This window comes from Bison bison, unplaced genomic scaffold, assembly GCF_000754665.1.
Source record: "Bison bison bison isolate TAMUID 2011002044 unplaced genomic scaffold, Bison_UMD1.0 scf7180017864158, whole genome shotgun sequence".
NCBI lineage: Eukaryota > Metazoa > Chordata > Mammalia > Artiodactyla > Bovidae > Bison > Bison bison.
In genome coordinates this window covers 3,569,955-3,573,747 of record NW_011494730.1, presented here as the reverse complement: position 1 = coordinate 3,573,747, position 3,793 = coordinate 3,569,955, and the positions used below count along the sequence as shown (strand labels likewise).

At 47.9% G+C, this 3,793-nt stretch overlaps 1 protein-coding gene across 7 annotated transcripts in view; it reads left to right on the top strand.

Moving 5' to 3' along the window:
• The first annotated feature begins 1,566 nt into the window (after window positions 1–1,566).
• ZSCAN20 (zinc finger and SCAN domain containing 20) overlaps window positions 1,567–3,793 on the top strand; it is a 21,478-nt gene continuing 19,251 nt past the window's right edge. For 2 of the 7 annotated variants that reach the window (XM_010841224.1, XM_010841218.1), the window contains exon 1: window positions 1,567–1,643. The gene's annotated coding sequence lies outside the window, so the exon portion shown is untranslated. The other 5 variants (XM_010841221.1, XM_010841220.1, XM_010841222.1 and 2 more) reach the window with 5 other exon arrangements.

Sequence of the window (3,793 nt, the reverse complement as noted above, 5' to 3'; positions counted from 1 at the left end):
CTCCTTGCCATGATTATTCCCTTGAGGTGTTAACAAGTGATGAAGACTGGCTCTTCACCCTGTTTCTGCTGTTACTTCCATTTCCGAGAGCAAATGGGGGGCTGCTTGTAAATTTCTCAACTGGAGCCCGCCTATCTCTTACCTCTGGAAATCCAAAGAGGAGGCTGGCTAATGGTAAATGTCCAACCTGGAGACTGTCTATCTCCTACCTCAGTGCTAATGGTAAAGAACTCGCCTGCCAATGCAGGAGATGTAAGAGATGCGGGTTCAGTCCCTGGGTCAGGAAGATCCCCTGGAGGACAGCATGGCAACCCACTCCAGTATTCTTGCCTGGAGAATTCCATGGACAGAGGAGCCTGGCAGGCTACAGTCCATGGGGTTGCAAAGAGTCAGGTACGACTGAAGTCACTTAGCACGCATGCAGTTATTATTAAACTCCTTTACCAGAGGTGACAAGCTCTTTACATATTTTCCCCATTTATTCCTAGCAGGTAGATGACACTATTGTAATTCCAATTTTATAGGTAAGAAAACTGAGGCATAAAGAGGTTAAGTAATTTGCCCCAGGTTTCACAACTAGTGAAACCAACTACATCCTGCATATGAAAATAAGAAATGTCAGACACAAGCAGTTTGACTTCAGAGACCTTGCTTTCCCTGCATTATTTCATCTATCTTCACAATACCCTGCAATGTAGGTTCTATCGCCTGCATTTTACCTACTAAAAACCTGAAGCCAAAAGAGACGCAGTCATTCGTTCAAGGCCACATAGCTGTGAAGTCACTGGGCTGGGATTTGGATCCATGTCTGACTACAAAACCCACATTCTCAAACCCATGTTAGATTGCTCTTACTCCAAAGTATTCATAAGGGAGCAAAGCAACTGCATTTATATTAAAATTATTCTGGTGATTATTACTCTGATAACAATTAACTCTCTTCCAGCACGCACGAAGTGCCAAGCTCCCCACTATTTACATGATAATAGCTAATATTCCCTGTGTATTATTAAGACCCCTGTTCTGAGTTAATCGTTTTACGTGTATTATCCCAGTAAGTCTCACAAAAACTCAGCGACACAGATGCTTTTATTATCTTCACTTCACAGGTGAAGACAGCGAGATTCACAATTGAGCCAAAGACACGCAGCTTAACTGTGAACTGGAAATTGAACCTACCATTGTCCAACTCTCTCCCGCCCTCCAGGTGGGTCACCTCTAGTCACCCTCTCTCCTTATTTCTTATTGTTTCTGCTTTAATATACCCCCAGCCACCCGCTCTTGCTCTGAGCTTCAATAGACTCCGCTCCTTCGGCTTGAATGCCCGCCCCCTGGGCGGTGCCGTTATTCCAGAGCCTGTGGAAAGGACCGGGATCACAACAGACCCCGCCCCCATGCGTAATAATCTCTTCCGATTTGTTCCGGTGCCGGAGGAGATGGTGCATCTATTGGCTGACTACACCTGCAAGACCGCAAGCGAGGAGGGGGCGGGGCCACACGCTGGCGCTCGCGCGGTTCCTTCTGGGAGTTGTAGTCACAGAAGCGCCATTCACGGGGTGGCGCTGTTCGGACTCCGCGTCCCAGCATTCCCTGCGCGAGTCCTGGAGCACTTCCGCCCTGTTGTGAAGTGGGTGTCTTGGTGGGTGAGTCCGGGTGGCTGGGCGGGGGCAGCTGAGACTCAAGGCTCTGGGCTGGAGGAGACTTAGGACGTGGTGGTTATCACAGGGGGTCGGGGAAAGGTGAGACGGGAGAAAGAGGCTTTTATGGGGGGTGGGGGATGAGGGCCGGTCAGAGGATGAAGCGTCCGGAGATGGAAAGGGTCATAGAGGGGTCGGGGATAAGGAGGGAGGTAGAAGGCCCTGGCAGTGAGGAGATTCTTAGAAAGCTCTGTAGGTGAGGAGTCGGGAGAGGTTCTGAAGGTGGAAGGGTCTAGAGACCTCATAGGGAAGAAGAGAGGGTTCTGGGGCCCTGGCAAGAAGTGAGGGAAAAGGGCCTGAGCTTGAAGCCTGACCCTAAAGATAGTGTTCGAGCCTCTACCTGCTCATCAAAAACAAACATTTGATACCTCCATACACTTTCTCTGTTGGTCATGATCTCTGGACCCCAGAGGGTGGGGATGGCTCTTGTGCTCTGGGCTCAACCTACACCTCTTTCCTTCTGCCTGATGAAAGTGAACGTGCCAACATCCTCTTTACCCAGGTGCCCTCTGATTCCCCTTGCATTCTTCCACATCCAGGGATTTTCAGATCTTTTAATTTCCTTAATGTATCTTGAGTATTTCCTTGTCAGGGATTTTGTTGAAACCTACACTTTTTCACCTTCACAGGTTGGACAGACATGTTGTAGCTGCTGTGATCTGTTGAACCCACAAATCAGATTGGGCTTTCTACTTAAAAACCTTCATTAACTCCCATCATCTATGGAATTAAGTCCAGATAATAGCCTGACATTCAAGACCCTTCATGAACTCCTTTTCCATCCTAGTCTTCGTGCTGGCAAGGTTATCACCATATCCTGGGGAGGCTGTTTGGTTTTCCACCATTATACATGCTGTTCTCTCTGCTCAGAATACACATTCCCCCCAATCTCTGCTCAGAGACTCAGTCTTTTTTTTTTTTTTTTTTCTAGAACCAAATCAAATGTTACTTTCTTCATTTACATCACCCCCTCACCCCAGCTCCCACAGACCTCTTTTATTGCATTTACCACATTTGATCATAATTATCGGTGAGTTTTCTGTTGTGGCTTCCACTATGCTGTGAGTATCTTCAGGACAGGAACAGTTTCTGCATCACCTCCATTTCCCCACTGCCCAGCCCACAGTAGTAAGTACTTAATGTAAATCAAGTAATCAAGTAAATCAGTAAATGCTTGATGAGTGTATAAATAAAGACTGTCCAGGGTGAGCATTGCTGTACCAGGCTTGAAGACTGCTACTTCTAGTGGATTTCTCTGTGCACTTTAGTCTTCTGTCAGGGTTGTCTTTGCTGGCAGCTGAGTCAGTGCCTGTGGGACTTTAAACCAGAGGTGGCAAATGCACAGAATGCGTGCTCCTTCTCCGCCTCCTGTGTCTGGCCGTCACAACTCACTGGTCACAGTACATGTTCACATGGGGTGCAGAGTCCTTAGCACAGTTGACTGTAGTTGGTGCTTTAAATGAAACCTGTTTGCTGTCCCTGGTTTAAGTCCTTACGTGTAAGCTCGGGCTGCTCTAAGCAGTAGCCTGGACAATCAGCCGAGTGAGCTTGATAGACTTCGGGAACTCCCAGTTTCTTTCCCTTTGGAGGTCACAGACTAGTCTTGGCCTTTCCCAGGAAACTGGGGCACATCTTCTCTTGCAGCCTGCCATTCACTGGGACGACGCCATTCCCTATGTCTGCATGCACACTCAGGGAGCTGGGATGCCTCCCTGCTTCCCTGGGTTTATAAAGGGAGCCTGGCTCTGATGACACCTCCTTCATTGCTGAGGGACTCTGTACCCTTTCTAAGTCTAAGAAGAGACCTTTGAGATCATTTAGCTGAAAGGTGGCAGGGTAACAGACCATGCTAAATGAAGCCTACCATTATGCTCTAGTTAATCCTCATAGTGTTTGAAACAGTTCTGAGTTGGTTGCCAACATTTAGGAATCAGAGTTCTGGCTCCTCTGTGAACACTGGGCCAGTTGTATTCTGGTGCTCTGAAGTTGGCTGCAGTCCCTACTCCATCCGTGTACTCATTTACATTGCCTGACCCCATGCCATTTACATTTGCAGCTGCTGATTCTAGTCTTCCTGTCCTTTGCTATGCACCCTC